Below are 21,104 nucleotides of genomic sequence, written 5' to 3' on the forward strand. Positions count from 1 at the left end.
ACCCACTGACTCTCAGACAGAACTCATATAATTAGAGTTAGCCGTACAATTTTCTTTCATCTTCTTCATCATGTACTTCAGTGATGCCAAGCATCTCTGGATGACAACACTTAGTTACTGCTAACGGCATTGCCATTATCTCTCCAACTGATATCCACATCCTGCAATACAGCCTCAATGACATTAGTTCCTGGTGTCAATACCATGGACTCAAGCTCAATGCAAAAGTGCAGTATTGTATTGAGAAACAAGGGCACTCCAGCATTTATTATACAAATCATATCCAGCTAGTTACCTAACCAACTAGGGAAGACAAAATCCTTGACATTGTTTGGGCAAACAATTGATTAGTAGCTAGTGAATGATTCAACAAGAACATTCTGACCATTTATTTGTTTACTGGGAAGTTCCAAGGGAAAATAGTGAGTCATGTTCAAAGCATAATTATCAAACATTGAGATATTGTCAAGATGATTACTCATCCATTAGTAATGAGTTCAGAAACTGAAAATGTCAGGTAGATATTGATGATAAAAATGTTGAAGCCTTCTGGGACACCTTTTATGGATATATTTTGTCTCTGACTGATCACTGTTCCAGAGGCTGAAAACAGTAACTGCCTTAAGAACATATAGAATGGTGGACCAGTAAACTTGATGGGCTTGGGAGAAAAGTTAAATGTCATTGAAAGATGTTTAAGAAAATTCTTAGCATGATAAACAGACTAAAGTGTCAGAAAATAAGGAATAGACTTAGGAGTTTGTTAAGATCTACCAGTAAGGAAATATGAATGTAAATTAACAACTTACACCACTGATAACAAAATAACTCATTTTAGACATTTAAGGAGCATTAAGGTCGATTCTCAGTCAAATATTAGTATTATAAAAAAAGGCACGCAGTTGCTAAATGTATTAGCAGATAAGTTTTCCTCCTTATCAACTAACCATTCCTACCTTCTTCAATAATCATTCAGCAACCACCAATAACTATCAGCCTCATGTGCATTACAGAGATAAATGTTTTTAAAATAGTTTTATGCTTCTTGAGAAAAGGAGAGCTATGTTCTGTCATGGATATCTTTTAGCATGGTTATTCAGGATAGATCTTGTCTGACTAACCTGCTAAATTTTTACCATAATATTTGGGAATCAGTCAATGGGTTCTATCATTTGATGTGATCTACTTGGATTTGGCCAAGATTTTTGATTCTGCCCCACACACAGAAATTAAGGCCACCTTATTCAAATTTGGAATCAATCAATACATAATTAAGTGGGTTGATAGCTGGCTGATTGAGAGAACACATAAGGTAAAAATTGAAGACAATATTTCCAGGAAAAGGAATGTTGCAGCAGGGGTTCCTCAGGGTTCTGCTTTTGGACCCCTAGTGTTTAATCTGTTTATGATTAATCTCCCCATCTCTGAATAGCATTTTCATCAGCAAGTTCATAGGTTCATAGGTAGGTACTAGGCTATTGGCCCAAGGGCCTACGTAAGCCTAGCCAACAAGGTTCCCTGGTTTACGCCACCCAAGAAAGTTATTTTCCTGTGCCACTGTCGAGCAGAGACACAGAAGTGATCCCTGGGGTGTATTTCCTATTTCCCATCCACTCATCAAGATTTTTCTTGAAGAGTGCTAATGAAGAACTTTGCTTGACATAGATGGGTAGCCTGTTTCACAGTATGGGAAGTCTCTGTGACAGGAATCTATCCCCCCAGCAAGTCCTGTTTATTGTGGTGACAAGGTTTAGGTCCCTAAAGTGTGTAGCTCAGAGGGATTGGGATTTCTTTAGGTGTAGCATGTCCAACAGCTCTGTGTTTGACATAGCTTTATATGTTAGGCAGAGATCACCTCGGAGTAGGCGATATGCTACGGAGTAAAGCTGGAGTTTTTTGAAATGGTCAGTGTAGGGCATTTGTTTGAGGCCAGTAATCCTCTTTGTGAGGTACTTCTGTGACCTTTCCAGCTGCTGCAGATGTCTTGTGAGGTACATTCCAAAAGAGGTGTTGTACTCTATAATGGGTCTAATGAGTGTCTAGTAGAGGGGAACAATGGCCTCTTTTTTCCTGGATGAGAACCCTTTTATGATGAGGTGTTGCACATAGAAGGACTTCCTGACTACTGTGGCGATGTGACTATCAAAGGAGAGACTACTGTCCACCTGGGTCCCAAGATCTCTTATCACACATTCGGTGTTAAGTAGATTGCTGCCTATGTGGTAGTTCATGGGTACAGAGTTTTTACCAAAGGGGATGACACTGCACTTTTTGGCATTGAGCTTAAGGCCATGGCTCTGACAGCAGGCATCTGTCTCAGCGAGACCCTTCTGTAGGATCTCCACATCATCAAGTTTGCAGATGCTACTAAAATTTGTGCCAATTATTAATTCTGTCATTAATCAGACTAAATTACGAGTCTATATTATAAAGTCGACTGCTTACTTCATCGAATACCTAAACGTTAACCCGTCGTTATCGAACCACATAAACACCGAATGATCTAAACCGCGAAATTTAAAAAGTTGAACTCTCATACTTGTCTTACCCCACCGTCTGCTACATACTACCTACACAAACTAAATAAACCACATACATACACTAACCAAAACCCTACTTATAACCCTAAATGAAACCCTACTTCTAACCCTACACTAAATCTTACATATATCACCATGTATGCACTTAACTTAACCCGCACCCTAATCCTAAGGTACGTAACTATCGCACACTTACCTTAAAAAGCTAAACCCAAACAAACAAAATAATTCACACACATACACTTAACAAAACCCTACACTAAATCTAACATACATTACCATCTATGCACTTACCTTAACCTACACCCTAACCCTAAGGTCTGCAACTATCGCACACTTACCTTATGGAGCTATACCGCAGAAAGCCAACCATGACAATTTGATGTTTCCACTTTCACTCTTCTGGATGATCGATGTTTTCACGGTTCGATGAAGATGGGTCGACGTTTAGGCATTCGGGTAAGTAAGCGGTTGACTTTCTAATATAGACCCTAAATTACAGGGCTTGTTGGGCACCTTTTACTTATCATCTTTAAATAACAGCATGGTCTTTAATGCCAGTAAAACAAAGGTGTAGCATTTTGGGCTTAATAATCCCCGCTTTCTGTATTCCCAGGATAATACCATTAAAACTACTGAGAGCAAAATCAGGGATTTAGGCTTCATGATGGACTGTAGATTGAAATATGATGACAATTAACACTTGCAATAAAAAAGTACTGCTCTGTCATTAGGGATGTAGTATGTAGCATCTCTACTCATGAAGGCTGAGTTTTATTTCTCTCTACAAGGTTTTTATCACAGGACTTGGAAATTGTAGAAAGACCCCCAAAGAGATTATGAAAGCTTCTAGTGTTAATATATTTAAAACATTTATCAACTGCCAGTATGATGATAGAGTTTTAGTACTTAATAACAGCAGACAAACTCATTTAAGGTCCCTACTGAGACTCTCAATAAGATATTTACTGAACAATGTATCTCTACTCAACGTTAATACAATCAGAGACACAGACACATTAAGGACACATTCCAGAACAATGAGCTCCCAGTTGATCACCACATATCAACTTTTCTACATATCACGGATAATTATTAAAAGTATAGAAATCCATACACGCTGCTTTCTCATCTAAATAAAACTATAGGTTCAAATAATCATTATAACTGAAATTCCATTGGGATTGTTTATTTTGGCAATATACTCAATCTGTAATTGTTTTAGTGCTGGGAAGGCCAGCATGTTTACACAATAAAGAAGAAACAAATGATTTATATAAGCAATTTTCAATGTCAGAATTTTAAGGTATCATTTGAGTATTGGAGCGGGATAAACTTGACCATAGAGAGATGATTACAACAGCCTCTTGGAAGTGTATGAATTTCAGTGGTAATTGAGATTTCAAGCCTCAACAAGAAGCTATGTGTTACCAGTATAATGAAGCTGAGAAAGTGATATCTCATTACTGGTATCACCATAATTGCAGGTAGGATTATCTTGTCTTTACCTAAATAAGTTTTACTTTCTATTTCTGTTATTGAAATAGTTTAGTTAAGTATTATTTTATCAGGAACTGATATTTAAGCACTATGAATTTAAAAAATGGGATTTGTTGCTAATCATATGATTTTATTTAAGTAATCTGGCATGATATATGGAACAATATAATCTGATGCTGTCTGTGTGAAAGTTGCTGAAAGTACTCACATTCATTAAAAGTTGACTATGAAATTACAACAACAAACACAAAACTCAAGCGTTTTAAATAGAGTAAAATTGTTTACAACTGAGTATGCATGCCATGCAGTAGCTACATTTGTACACCTTTCAAGAACACTATGCTCGGATAATGTATTTACTAATCTGCAAAAAAATCCAACATACAAACTGGAGTAAACATAAAAAACAGTATACATATATATATATATATATATATATATATATATATATATATATATATATATATATATATATATACATATATATATATATTTAACTGCAGAATTGCTTTTTTAATGAACAACAGGCATTAAAATCAGGCACAGGCAGCTTTTCCTCATCAACAAATGTAAAGTAAATAAATAAATATATTTTAAGTCAGGAAAAACTGACTAAATTGGCAAAAAGATAGCAGGTGAGATTCATTGTGGATACATGCAAAGTGTTACATTTGGATTATAATAATCCTAGTGGGAAGTATCAGTTGTGAGAATAGGCCAGGTGTAAATGCAACAGGAGAAGGATGTTAGTATTCTTAGAAGTAATTCCCCAGACTGTACCTGCACTACCAGGACAACAGAAGACAAAGGAAGAAGTCAGTGGAATGCCTGGATTAATGCTTGGGGAATAGACTGTACACGCTGTGAGACACTGTTTTTGGTCTACTAAGTCTTGATCAGACCACACCTTGAATACCACTTACAGTTCTAGAAGCCTTACAAGGAAAGGGCATTAAGGTACCAGAAGGAGTACAGGGGAAATCCAGTAGAAGGTTGCATGAGCTGAAGAGAAGGGGTTTGACCAGAGAGTAGAGGAGCTACACTTCTTCACACTGAATGTGGAGGACAGATGGAGGTACATAACATGGCTGCACAAGATCTCATTATGCAGATGTTAAGGGGTCAACTTAAACCAGAATGAAAGACACTGGAGGAGGAGGTGACAGGTAAAACTACTTCTGGGATACACAAAAGCCTTCTTCACAATGAAGGCTCTGGTCCCTGGATTATTTTATGGAAAAGGGTGGTAGGGAATACATGGAAGTATTCTGGGAGACACCCAGAACACAACTAGAAAAAAACATGAAGGAGATAGAGGGGATGGATGAATGGTAGAATTTTACATACAATTAAGAAGCAGACAAATTAGGCTTATTGTCTACTTTGCCAATGTAATTAGAGACTCAGTAGTACAGTGAGTAGAACTGCCACTTCCCAACAAGAGGCTCTCTGATTCAATTTTATCTGGGGTGCCTTCTATACTGAGTCTGCATGTTTTTCTTTTACTATTGTGGGTATTCTCCAGGTACCCTACTTTCCTCCCACATTCCAAGGATATGCAGTAGGTCCACAGAGAACTTCTAAACTAAACACAGATGTATGTGCATACATGTGTTATATGGAAGAAAAACTCTGTAATCTTGTCTAGTTACCCCCATTACCTAGTAAACTCCATGGATGGCAGTGGCTGTTGACAGGGTCTCTATATGATTTGGCTGTGACTCATTAACATGGATGGATGAATGGAATTAGTGGTTAAAGGTACCCTTAAGATCAGCTTGTTTCCAGACAGAACTTTCTTATGAGCAAGGTTAATACTATAAGGAAAGAATTTTTTGGTCTTTTTTTCAGAAAGGTGAGATAAGGATCAAACCACATACTGAGATATCCATGTGAGGTGTGCAGGAGTGGTACTGCTCTCTCTCCCTGAATTGTGAGGGTGCTTTTTTCTGCTAGCTGAACAGTGTAAGCCTATCTTGTGAAATAAGATAAATTTGCTTGTACTCTAGGTGTCTACTCATACCAGGCATAAACATTTGAAAATGGCTTTTATTAGTTTTTGGTAGGTTTTAAATAGCTTCTTCTTCTTTTTTTATTTATTTATTTATTTTGGCATGACCCTGAGCTGCATTTGGCTGATCTGCTGTGAGCGGCTCAAAAGTACTACTAGATTGTGGCTTATTCTATCATAATTCATCTCCAACCAGTCTTTTATTAAATGGAAGGGATTATGGATGGCGCAGTGGTGCAGCAGTAGCGTTGTCACTTCACAGCAAGAGGTTTTCCTCTTCGATTCTTGGCTGGGGTGCCTTTTGTGTGGAGTCTGCATGTCCTCCCTGCATTCATGCGGGTTTCCTTAGGGTGCTCCCACATTAGATAGACATGCATCTGGAGCATTTCTCCCCAGACCTCCGCTGAAAATTGGCTTCATTCCAAGTCAGACTTCCCTGGTTAACAAATGATTAATAAAGAAATAACAAATGATAAATAAATAAAATAAATTATATATTTGTTTTTCATCTAAAGGTGCTGTAATGCTTAAATATGCTGATTCTGTCTGCTTATTGTGACAACAGTGCAATTCTGATGGTGGAACACTCTATGCAAGTGTATTCTGTGAAGGAAGGTACATTTACTTGACTTCTGGGTATCTACTAATAGGAAGCATAAAAGTAAGTAGTGTTCTGATTGGCTGTTAACTGTTCTGATAACTTTTAAATTGTGTGTCACTGTGCTCAGTTTGAATGGGCTGTGCATTATCTAGTGGTGGGGCATAGCACACTCCACACTGGTAGTTTTTATATTTTGACTGTAGCCAACTTTTCACTTTATAGTACCCTCTGACTTAACTTGGAATCCCACTTGGAGCTGCACAAATTGATGCTCATTCCTTCCCATGGAGTAGCCCGTTGGTGCCCTACTGCACCTAACTGCACCTGTTGCAAGAAGCTCTGTTGCACTGAGCTGTGCCCTCCCCAGCTCTTACAGCATAACAGCACCTTATCCTCATCTAGACTTGGCAGCACTTGGTAGTACAGTTTTGCCACAGCTTGTGCCAGATAAATCTCTTAAAATAAAAATCTGTTGCAAAAAAAAAAAAAAAAAAAAAAAAAAAAAACCTCTACCAAGGACATCATTAACAGTTAAAATCCCTCTCCTATACATAGATATAGCCTGAAAATCCTCTTCCACAATTACACACCTCTCTGATTAGGTGGAGTAAAATTAGAAATTCTCTCTGCTAGGTATTGCTAATGTTTATAAATCAATGTGCTCCTCAAATTGCATCGAATTAGGTGCATTCAACAGGCAAACCTCTCTAATTAGCCTATTATTATATACCAGTCTGCCTGCTGGATGCCACTTTCTGAACCCTGTGCCACAATCTGCACATAAATTATAAGTTGCCAGCCTATTAGCCCTCGTTACTCTCAGGCATTGCACACAGTCTCATACTTCCTGAGACTCACTTACTGTTACCACACACTGATTCTACATATGAGACATTAAATACTTACTAACTCTGCAGGCCAGCCTCTCATTAACCATCAAGTATCCACCAGGTTATTGGTAACCAAACCTACATTATCCCAGCATGCCCTTACCAAATATAAAGCTTTCCTCTACTAAAAACTTCAGAATTCTCTCCTTTGTCACAAAGGCCTGTAAGGTATAACCAGACAGACAAATTAGTAGTGTGTGGATGATCCTTCACCAACACATGCAACTCCAGCTACTACAAATACTACAAAGGGGTGACCAAGCTGTTACCCTTTTCCTATACTTTAATACTTTAAGGTCACCTCAGTTAGTCACTGCACATAGAATTTCATAGTTATAGTAATTCCATAGTAAGAAATACATATGCAACATTAAGTAGACTGAGCAAGGAAAGGGTGACAGTGAACCAGCTTTCATGTGTGTGTGGCAATGACAGGGTACTAGGGCTCTTAAGTTCCCTTCATGCCAAATACAAATTTAGTAGCATTATTGTCTGTGCTAGTGTTGTCGCCTCACAGTACGATGTTGTCCTGTTTGATTCCCAGCTAGAGCGTCTTCTGTGTGGAGACATGCATGAATGGGCGTACTTTCGTTGAAGGTTGTGCGTCAGAGCTTTCAACTCGGCACGTAAAAATCTACTGCCAATCATTAGCGGACTGGAGTTCCGCTGTGGCGACCCCTAACCGGAAAAAGCCAAAAAGACACAACATTGTCTGTGTGGATATGAACATCTTGAGATAAATGTCCTTGAACTATTTAAAAAGAAACATGTTGGCACTCTCAGAGTATGCATTTGGGGTTGGTATGCAACTAGTTTTGAGCAATATCCTGCAATCACTTTGAATGATGCCTTGGTATAACAACAATAATTGAGTCCAATAATTGGCATCATTCCTGGTGTTGTGACAAAGGGGTACAATATATGTCTGCCTGGGTAGAGAAATGGTCATTAGTCTAATGGATTTGTGAAGGATGGCCTGCACTTTTACCCACAGGGCTTTCACAATGTCAGTCTCTTACATCAACCAACCTAGCCAAACAAAATCAAGCATTTTAAAACTAGCACTTCTCAATGATATTAGCATGAATAAAAAAAACTGCCGAAAACTGCCCTTTCTGTATACTTTTGATACTTACATCATCACTAAAACTTGGTTTCAGTGCACTGATAGCACCCCATCTCTACCAGAATCCAGTGCCTATGACTCATTCAGACCCTCTGCTAAGGGTGTCTTTGTAATGAGTGGTGGTATTGCATCTATACTCCTCTAAAGTTCCATCACATCTAGATTTATACAACATAACAATCTAAAACTCTTCCAACTCTTAGTAACTAACCAATAAGATCCCCTACCATTTTGCGGTATGCTAGAGAGTGCCTTACATGGCACCTCCTACTCATGATGCATATCTAAACAAGCTTGAGGTGCTTACTGTTGAACACAACACTAGTATTTTCCAAGTACTCATCTACAAATTTGAAAACTTATTGCACTGCTAATAAATATGCAAAGCACTTCCTGGATTTTATGAATGCTATTTCACTGGATCAAATATTCCTCTTCCCTTCCAGGACTCAATTTCTACTTGACTTGCTCACCACTAACATAGCACCATTAAACCCCACACCCAGAGTTACTCCTTCAGTAGTCAGATGTGACCACCATTCAGTGGTCTTCACAATTAGGACAAAATCCAGTAAGCCACTAATCCTAACACTATCTTAAGTGATTTCTCTAACACAGTCTTCAAATTCAGAAGCCCCCCTCACATTGTAGTCTCAATAACCAGCATTTGTAGAGAGCTTCTATACTTAACTCAAAGTCTGCATTAATGCTTTGATACCAATAAGACACAAAGGCAAAAATTTAGGGAGATACCCCTGTGGTGGAACCCTGCTATTAACAAACTATATGACAAAAGGAACAAAATCTTTGCCATGAGGAAAAACTGAAAACACTTTGTTCCAAAACTGAACTCAGAAAAATATATAACCAAATAGAAATAAGGTAAAATCCACTAAGGCTAAGAAGGATATGGCATGGATTAAGGAATGGGTATGTGTAAATATGCCCCCAGGTTATCACCATAATACTCTATGTAAAGGAGCAAAGTGCAGTGGGTACTACAAATAATCCGTCCACATCAAATGGCTGGTAATAACCTAAGAACTGGCCAATAGTTTCAAATGGAGAGCCAATAGAACTTTAAATTTCCAAGATTTTTTTTTTTTTTTTTTTTTTTTGGCATTAGGTGGAACCTGAAAGGAGTGCCAGGGATCATAGCCATTGTTTTGTTATGACTGACTGCTGAAAAGAAAATTCTAATTGTGCCAAGTCTTGTTGAAGCAAGGTTTTGACAGGTGGTTTGGGAAGAGATCTTCTTATAAGGATTACTCTCTTCAGAATAAATTGATATTAGAGAGATTCTTTGAGATTCTTCTCATAAATAGAAATGGGGAGGCACGAGAAATGAGACTTGGGATATGCCAAAAATAACAACATACATTATGAATATGAATATGCAATCTTAGTACATATCATTTAGTCTGAAAGAGAGTTAGAAAACTGCACAATCTTTTCCTCAACTAGTCCTTCTGAGGTAACAGACTGCAATATTAGGGCATGATTAGCAACAATGAATGCCCTGGTGAGATGTATATAGACAGCCCTAGTTAGCTCTAAGGATATTTTCCATAACTTACTAAATGTTACTCATCATAATTTGACCAGACCTGAAAAACATCTGACTCCTATTCATGGCAGGAAGAGGGACACAGGTGGACAGGGGTCTCACCTTCGATAACCACATTGCCACAACATTCAGGAAATCCTTCTATGTGGCACACCTCATCACTAAGGGCTTTTCATCCAGAAAAAATGAGGTCATTGTCCCACTGTACACATTCCTCATTAAACCCATTATAGAGTACAACGCCCCATTTGGTATGTACCTTACAAGACATCTGCAACAGCTGGAAAGGCCGCAGAAATACCTCACTAAAAGAATCACAGGCCTAAAGCAGATGCCCTATGCTGACCATCTAAAAAAACTCCAGCTATTCTCCGTGGCATATCGTCTACTCAGAAGCGATCTCTGCTTAACATACAAGGCCATATCAAACCCTGAGCTGTTGGACATGCTCCACTTAAAGAAATCCAAATCCCTCAGAGCCACACACTCCAAGGACCTAAACCTTGTCATCACAATGAACAAAACATGCTGGAGGGATAGGTTCCTGACCCAGAGACTTCCCATACTCTGAAATAGACTGCCCATACATGTCAAGCAGAATGCCTCCTTAGCCGTCTTCAAAAGGATCCTTGACAATTGGATGGGAGATAGAAATTCACCCCAGGGATCACATCAGTCACCCTGCTAGACAGGGGTCCATGGAAGTAAATATTGTGGGAAGAAATATTCAGGGAATTGTTATGGCTAGGCTTGCATAGGCCCTAGGGGCGACAGCCTAGTACCAACCTATGAACCTATGTTAGAATGAAATGACTTTCCCCAGTGCTTTACCAAGAACTGGAAAAACAGAGAGAGATCTCTGAAAAAAGAAGGATCAAAAGTATTATGTTCTTAGAAATGGGTAATAATGTAGCTTATTTGAAAAGGGATGAAATACCAGACTGGCACACTATGCAACTATAAATACAATTGAGCATTTTAGGCATGACATTGACTAGTGTCAGGCTTAATTGTGGAAAATTACTGAAGAACACTATAAACTAAAATTATTATAGTATAATTCTCTTGTTCTGTATTTAAAGATCAAGACTACAGTGTCTAATGGACTTCTCCTTACAAAAAGGCAGTGATCTTGGAGATGTTTACTATCGGATGTCCAAATGGCAGGCAATTGAGCCTGCGGTAGTCAAAGCATAGTTTTCCAGGAGGCAGAATGCCAAACCAGGTAACACTGAATACACTACAGTGAATGGGTAGTGTACTTTGATTATCTGAGTTCAGTATTCTGAGCGGAGATGGCGGTACAGTGAGAAACAGGGAATTAACCCACTGCCTCACTGTAGTGTGATCTCAGAGTTGGTATATATAATTTACAGGGGGTGTGGGCTGCAGGGGGGCTTGCCCCCTGCAAAATAGTTAAGTACATGTACCGTTCACCGCAGAGTGTAATGGTATGCTAGTCTGCATAGCATGGGTGACTGACGTCATTTTCTGCTATATCGAATACATACGAACTGCAGGTGTTGATGTATTCTGTTATGATTTGGCTGCTCTATTGATGATCCATATTTTACATTTCAGGCTGACATTTTGATCAGTGGAATGATGCAGTTTCGGACATATGATAGTAAACCTCTTAGTGATAGTATACTTAAGTATCAGGGGTCAGAGGGCACAGACATGCACAACAAGGGTTTGCAGGGCAAAGTCTCACTACAAAAGTCCTTAAATGATTTTTTTTATTTGATTGATTACTGTTTCTGGAAATACCACTTTTATACAGCTGCACTTACTAGTTTTGATCACAAAAACAGTCATATTTCTGACATCACAACAAGCACAGCACATATTATTAGGATTCTGAGTTAAAGACTATCAAAATCTCAGATACCATAGGCAGTTTTATTACTTATACGATTTCATTTTGTGGAATTTTATGAGTCTAATGGGGATGGGGAAGGTCCATAGTTATTGACAGAGTGTAATCTAGGGATGATACATAACACTTCTTAGTTATAGCCCTTAATTTGCAGCATATTTAAAGTCTGTGAAAAGGCATTTACAGAAGATAAAGCTATACAGCTGGTTGATTTACTACAGCCTGATATTTTATTTACTTATTTTTGCAACATTTTAGGGTCGGGCAGTAGGGAGTTTTGTTTAGTCTATGAATAAATGCTCATGTGCTTCCCGAAGGCTTTTTTATAGAACTACTTAGTCTAATAAATGACTGGCAGTCATTCATGTTTCCTATCCTTTAACACTCATCATTCTCATGTCAAGTGGTGCCATGGAGCCTATTACAGGACGGGACCTCTGTTGCCATGGAGCTTAATACAGGATTGGATCTCTGTTATCAATCATGGACAATGTCTGCTATGGGTGTATACAGAGCCAGATAAGGGGACTGATAGAGCTGCGACTTCAGGCCCTCATGTGAAATATACTCTGTTGTCTTTACTCCCAGTTTAGTCTGAGCTCTTGTACTCTTGTCACACCAAATAAATATGCTCCTAATAATTTTCTGCTGCAGGTCCATGGGGTTCATAAGCCATTATTATATGTTTCTAGTGTAAACTGTAAAATATTTATGTTATTTAACATAAAGCAAGATTTGCATACATGTGATAAAGACTGATTCATATAATCTCTTGTTTTATGAATAAAGGTTTCCTCAGTCAAGGTTAAGCTTATAATAAACTCAATGTCTGAAAAGAAAATATTCTAGAATTGACCAGGGATAGGGATTGTTTAGGTCATCTAGTAGACAGCTGATCTTTACTAGTGAATGGTCACTTAAGATAGGTAAAAGACTGTCATGCAGTTTACAGTTCTGCTAACTGTGTTACTAGCCACTGCATTTACTTAACAATGGCTGCTCACACTGCAGGTTTGGCAGGTCAGAGTCATGACTGACCACTAAAAGTCTGTGTTAACCAATCCCTGAAAGTATCACCTAGTCTGCCAAATATACTTCCATTAAGTTCTTCAAGTAGTGTACTATTTTGATTGGTGCAACAAGGAATACAAGTGGAGAAAGGCTTAGGACTCATATTGTATGTTACTTTTGGGGAGGTTACATACAATGAGTCAGAAACAGAAGAGCAAAATGAGTTGTCCTTTATTTTAAAGTTACATACTGTTTGCTCCTTTACAACATGCATTATTCCACCACCAGTTTTATTACCAAGTCTATCACACTTCAGTGATAGGCACACAGGAGCCAAAATTGAAAATGCAGGTCAAATGATTTAGCCATATTTCAGATAGGTCGATGCCATATGTATGGTGCTCTGAGGTCCACAATTCAAGTTTATCATCTCTTATCCATGGACACCATGTTAAAAATTATAAAATATTTAACAGCCAGGGAGTTTAGCTACGGTAAAATAACAGCTAGTTTTGGCATAAAGATGAATATCCCTAAAGCTGAAGATAAAGACAGTGCTCTATGATAAGCTATTCAGCTTTCTTAAAAGTTAGCTTGCATTTGATGGTTTCCTGACCCAGTAACCTAAGATCAAGTACTTGAACAGAGTAAAGCAAATTATATTCAGAAAAAGATTAGTTAAGTATGTGATTAAGAAGGATGGAGTTGGTGAATTTGCTGGAGAGTTGCTGAACAAAAAGCCTTTTGTGAGTATATGAGAAGAAATGTAGGGCACTATATTAAAGCTATACAGTAGCCAGAAGCGAAGGTGGGAGCAGACTTACTGCAGGTTATAAATGGATGAGCATGCTCCATTAGACAAACATTGACTAGAGTGGAAGAAAGAAACAAGGAACTTTATATTTAAATGAAATAATACATTGTTGAAAGAGAAAGAGTAGGGGAACTGAAATGTGCATAGAGGAGACTTTATTTATATATTTATTTGCATTTGTTACCTTTCATGTTTCAAAGTCCATTGTTTTTAAGTATTAATCATACCTCAATTTCTGGACAAGCAGACCTCATAGTACGGAGTCTTGAGCTTAGCAATTAATTAAATGAACTTGCTAGTACACCCTATATGGATGTACTTCACTTACCTGAATGCCCACATCACTGACTTTCAGTTTACCAAGATGAATACACCGACAAACCAGAAGACCGACATCTGAAACACCGACTTACGACTCGAGGTAGGTAACCACTTGGCCATCCTGAAAAAAACAAAAAAACAAAAGTAAACCCACCCATGCTGGGGGCTTTGCCCCACACCCCCTAACTAAATATACCAACTCTGAAATTGCACTACCGCAGGGTAAGGGGCAAAGTTCAACAGGATGGCCAAGCAGTTACTTACCTCAAGTGGAATGTCAGTGTTCCGGATGTCAGTCTTCTGGTTTGTCGGTGTATTCATCTGGGCAAAGTGGAAGTCAGTGATGTGGACATTCGGGTAAGTGAAGTAGACCCCACCTATACACCCAGCACACCCAGTAACCCAGCAATATGAAATCATCTCAAAGAAGCAAAGCCTGTATCTTACTTGCAAAACAGCAAGCAAAGGTCATAAAAACAATGGCAACCTATAGGCCCTTACATAAGCAGCCAATATTGTCAAGAAACAGCAAGATTCATTACTTGCACATGCAATTATGCTTTGTCCTTCATTGGGAAAAAATATTAGATTAAAGATGCTTTCTCTAAGGGATTACAAAGTTATGGCAGATGGCATGACCATTTTACTTATGCTGTTTAATAAAATGCTAGATCACAGTAATAATACAAGATTTACTTTACTTAGTGTACCATTTAAACTTTTAGGACCATATAAGCTATACATTCAAAAGTAATCTATAATGACATAGGTAAAAGCTTCTAAACAGAAATCTAATGAGCAATGTTTTCATCTTTAAAAAAAAAAACTTTAAGAAAGTTATTTGTAGCAAACTAGCAAGAGGGTGTAAAGAAGAGGGCAGTCTGCCAAGAGCACCACAGATGAAAAATATGCTACAATAAAATAAGGGAATAACGAAATGGTAACTTTCTTAATGCACTTTTCTAGTTTTAAGACAAAATTCTCAGTTAGACATTTTGTAATTTAGTTCTAACTATTCATTCAAATATTCTCATTTCAATAATTTTAGTCTGAAGTGAAAATTGTCTGAATGCACGACATACCAGGTAATATCAGCCAAGCAAACTTACAAAGCATGTCTGTTATATAACTGAAAATGAATAGACTTTTCATGCAGCTTTCAAAATAACCAAAGTTAAACCTACTTTACAATAAGGAAATAATTTAGCCTTGTTATCACCTGTCATCTGAACCATCTTTTTTCCCACAGTGAAAAGTAAGACACTAAGATAACTTCTATTGTTCTAGAGCACAAATTAAAAGATAAAGGCTGCTCATGCAGAACTTTTCAAAATATCGTTAATATATCAAAACCTTTCCATGTAATAGCTGCAGTCAGAACTAAAAAAATGACTAATTTCTGGGTGTCTAGATAACAAGGGGCAATCAAACATTTAAATTGTCTTTTACAATTGAAAATGATTATACTTTCTGCAGACTTTTCACTATAACCTAAAGAAAAAATACAGTGAAAAGTATCTCTATCATCACCTGTGTCTTGGCCCCTGCATTTCTCATTCTCTCTCTCTCTTTAACAATGAAAGAAAAATGCATTAAAGCATATCACCGTGCCTCAGGTTGCAGGACAAAGACTGCATAGTTAGACCTTTTCTTAATAATACTTACATCTCAGAATCCTTCACTACAAAAGTTGAAGTCAAAAATGTTTAATGTTAGAGAGCACAAGATAATAGCAGTCACACATAACAAATGCACTGGTTTTATCATTTAAAGTGAAAAGATATTTGAAGTTAATTAAAGTAATATCAAAGTCTGCATTTAGCAACCGAAATGGCATCCATTTTTCCATGCATTCTCTTACTCACAAATGCATATGTCAATATTCCATTTTTATCTTCATTGATTATTTTTAATTCAAGAGCATCTCATTAAATGCATTTTAACATCTGTATTCATTTCATTACACAGCCAAAACGGAAAATGATCCTCGTTTTGATTTTTTTCTATTGATAAAAACAATGTTAATTATTCCTTTAGTTTATTTCTTTCTATGTCCTTTTAGGACAACACAGTGGCACGGTAAGTAGTATTGTCATCTCACTGCAAGGAGGGGGGGGGTCTGTGGTTCAGCTCTTGGTTGGGTTGCCTCATGTGTGGATTTTACAAGTACTGTCTCTGTCTGTGTTGGTTTTTCCTGGGTATTCCAGTTTTCTCCCACACCTGAAGACATGTGCTAGGTGGGCTTGCAACTCTGCTTTTTCTGCTAGTGTGTGTGTGTGTGTGTGTGTGTGTGTGTGTGTGTGTGTGTGTGTGTGTGTGTGTGTGTGTGTGTGTGTGTTATACAGAAGAGTGGTCTGAGAATCTACTTCTGTTTGCTACTGGTTTAGTTTACTCTATGGACAGCAATGGCTATTCATTGCATTGCTGTAAAAGTCAGTTGTGGCAACTCCATTGGATGCCCAAGGCCTTATTGACTAACTTAGTCAACTTCTTTCAATCACAGCTACACAGATACTTTCCTTGTTATAACTGTTTCTGTATAAACAGGTTGTAAAATATAATTATATTTCACACAAAACAGACTTTCTTTAGCTTTGATTTTTGTGAGTTTGTGTTGATTATTTATCAGTAGCTGCATCTATTGATCCCTCTTTTTACCTCCCTTCCACTCTTATTTATATATGGATAGATGATATATATCTAATATGTTATCTATTCTACCAATTTTGTTTAAATATATATATATATATTTTTACTTTTATCATCTCTCAAATAATTTCCTTAATTATGCTTTATGCATTCTTAAGTATATCACTATTTCTGACCCAACTACCTCTAAAAGCAGCCTGTTCATTTCAACCCCCTATACTCATTGTCAATAAATACTTCCTCCCCCCAAAGCTGTCCACCTTGTCAAGCTAACTCTTAATTGTGCCTTCTGTGATGTCCTCTCTCTTTGGGCCAGTAATCAAGGACACTAAATCCTCACCACTGACACTGGAGAGGGATGTTCACTTGGAAAAAAATAGATACATACCATATTTCCAGATGCAGCTCCCTGCATCAAGTACAATTTCCCTTCAGAGCACAAAGGGAACACACTCAGTCCAGGGTCTGGATTTCTCTCTCTCTCTCTCTCTCCAAGGTCCCAGTGAGAATCCCCACTGGCACAGCTGTAGAGTTGAGTCCTCAGCCGTGTGTCCAAAACAAGTCCTCCAGTACCCTCTCTGTGAAATCAGTGCTTCATGTCCCTGCTACAAATAGCTGACACACACACACACACACACACACACACACACACAGACACCCACACACACACACACACACACACACACACACACACACACACACACACACACACACACACACACACACACACACACACACACACACACATGGGAAAGGCTGGCACAGATTTACTAGCTATGCACCTTTCTGCCCAGACTATACTTTAGTTACACTGCCACCAGACTCTCCAAAGCCAGCTACTCTAAGGCTCTTACAAGGGTACCCAATTACAATGAGTGAAATTAATATTAATACCAATGATAATTTTTGACTAATGCAGTAGAGCTTTCAGAAGTGGTCACAGAGTCACCAAATAGATATAAGTACTCTCAAAGGTTAAAACAGTCTCTAAAGGACAAAATGAAAAGGTTAAATATATTTAATAAAAAATTGATTTATTTTATTTTATTTAACATCTGTTATCCAGGACAGCCCGACTGGACAGCAAGTGTCTATTTTCAGTGGAGTCCTGGGGATTAAAGCTCCAAAACATAGTAGAAGAAGAAGCATGCAAGTTATATTACATAAAATACAAAGTTACAGATTGCATAGAGATGAGAAAAAAAATAAGACAGTGCATAGATAAGAAAATTACCGTTGTATTCCATGGTAGAAAGATATATCACTTAGCAGCACTGTGTATTCCTGTGTTAGATAAAGGATGACATTTATGTCCAGAACAAACATATCAGTTATCAAGATTGCCCATTCCTGGGATAAATGAACAGATGACTTTTTATGCAATATTTACAATATTTACAGTGAGCATATATAGGTAGTCAGTTATGTGTAACATAGCACGAACAGCATATAATACGTCTATATAGCTATCCTGATAGAGCATGCACTTGTGTTGTTCATAGATATCTCTATAGTTGTATGTGGCTTTATGGAGGTTTGTTGCAGTTGCGTAAATGGTTGGAGTAGAGATATGTTTTCAGGAGACTTTTAAAGGAGGATGTACATTTTAGAAGTCTAAGATAAGGAGGGAGGTTATTCCAAGTCTTGGCAATTTCATGGGTAAAGAGAGATTCCCCAGAGTTGTTTTTGCATGAGATGCTTTGTTGCTGGAGCATAGTTGGCTATTAGAATTGTGGAAATTAAGAAGGCCGATCAGGGCAGGGTTTTTTTCAGTATAGTATAGTATGTAGGTGGATTGGATACTCTAAATTGGCCCTAGGTGTGAGTGTGTGCATGTGTGTGCCTTCTGTGGAAGGTTGGGTGCCAGGCTGGCAACTTGACACTGTAAAACTCCACTGCCAATCATGAGCAGACAGGTGATCCGCTGTGGCGACCCCTAACTGGGAAAAGCCGAAAGAAGAAGAAGAAGATAGTATTTGATGGGCTAAGTTGAGCTGGTGATACTTTAGTAGGTGTATTTGGTGGGCTAAGTTGAGTTGGTGATACTTTAGTAGGTTAGGGAATTCTAGCCAATGTAGGGATTGTAGGGCATGGCAAAAGTGGGAACTTGATTTGGCATTGGCGGCAAATCTAGTGATTTTGCAATAGCTGGTGGAACGTTTATTCAAGTCAGTTTTATTTAGATGTGTTAGTGACGTAAAAGCATATAAAAGTGTGGATAGGAGGTGAGTTCTGGCTATGGCAATATGAGATTCTGAGATTACACAAAACTAAAAACTTCAAATATTCAATGAACAACAAAACCAGAATGGACCAACTTCCAACAGGCAAAACTCAGACAATGAAAATTAGCGCTTTCATTCACTTTATTAACGTGAACTTCTTCTGAAAAAACAGTAAATGACACACCCCTTCCTTTTATACTACTCAACTATAACTTACCAGGAAATGATGTAACAATTCAACTAATATGAATGAAATGAACATATTTAACTGAAAAAAATAATAATAAATAATAAACTCATTTCTATCTAAAATTCCATTTATACATAATTACATATAAATTGCAAAATGTATATGTGTTTTCTTTACACTTCAAACAATGTTTCTATATAATAGAAAACACTTTAAATTAATAACTTCATTTAATCCTGGTGTTTCATCTGCCCCAAACACCAATTGCCAAAGTGCCTCTTTACACTCCAAGATGTTATTGAAGTCCCCAGCTAATAAAGCTTTGTCCACACTATCCAAAATGAAAAACTCAAATTTCTTAAAATTAGAACAAGAAAGTGCATGTCTAGCCAATGAATTGTTCTTATTTTTTTTCTTTATGGCCAATGTGTGTTCGTAAATCCTACATTTTAGGCTTCTCTTGGTTTTTCCTATATAATAATTTTTGCACGTGACACAAGTAGCCATGTAAACCACTAGTTCACTATTACAATTGTAATACTTCTTAGCCCAAAAAGTTTGCTTCAGATGTTCTATCATAACAAAAGAGGAATTACTAATGTATCTACATTGTTTGCAATTCGTGCAACTAAAAGCTCCCTTTTTACTAGAACAAATTCTATCAATGTTACTATTCTTTCCTTTAACTGATTCCAACATGTATTTAATATTAGTAATTTTCTTAAATGTAAATTTAGGTGTTTGTCCTATAATGGAGGCTAATTCCTTGTTACCAAGGATAATTCTCCAGTTGTTCTCAATAACAGATTTGATACACCACATCTCTCTGACTATCGGCACAGGAAATGTAGTGTTAAATTCTTGTGTATTAATTTCAGTATTTGTCCTACAAACAGATGGAGCACCTACTACTAAATCTTTAGAATGTAAGATAGGTTTAGCCACCCCTTTTCGCAAAACTCGAACTTCACCTTCTATTCTTTCCAAAAAACCTTGGTCATACCCTCTATTAAGGAAAAGGGATCTCAGAAATAATAGTTCTTTATCAAAGACTTCCTCATCTGAGGTAAGTCTGCTTAGTCTTATCACTTGACCCTTAATAACTCCCCTTTTCATATGAAATGGGTGCATACTGTCCTTGTGTAAATACTGATTAGCAAAATATGGTTTTCTATATATTTTGCTCTTGAAAGTTCTAGTGACATCATCCATACTGAGTGTCAAATCTAAAAAATTGATATTCTTCCCAAATCCCCCAATTTTGAAGGACAAAAAGCCAGTTGTGTGATTCAAGTTTGTAACAAATTCCACAAAATCTAAATAATTACCCCTCCATAGGAAAAACAAGTCATCTATGTATCTATAATTCAGACCAACCTTGCTAAAAGTAACATTAGATTTCAAAAACTTCTGTTCCCAATTTGCCATGACTATGTTGGCAAAAGCCAGAGCGACTCTTGCCCCATGGCTACTCCTGAGGTTTGTTTGTACAAGGTATTATTAAATTTAAAAAAGTTGTTGTCCAAAACCCATTCCATGAGACCACATAACATGTTGATTTTCTCCCCTGAAAATTGAGTATTTCCAGTTAAATATTCTCTCATATATTCAACACCTTGTTCCTGATTAATAGAAGTGTACAAACTATTTACATCAAGTGTACCAAAATACAAATTCTCACTAAAACTTCCATAATCTCTCAAAATTTCAAGTAAGTGCCATGAATCCCTAATATAAAATTCAGAATTCTGAACCACTGGATTCAACATGCTATCTAGAC

This window comes from Protopterus annectens, chromosome 4.part0 (assembly GCF_019279795.1).
Source record: "Protopterus annectens isolate FY-2018-M chromosome 4.part0, PAN1.0, whole genome shotgun sequence".
Lineage (NCBI taxonomy): Eukaryota > Metazoa > Chordata > Ceratodontiformes > Protopteridae > Protopterus > Protopterus annectens.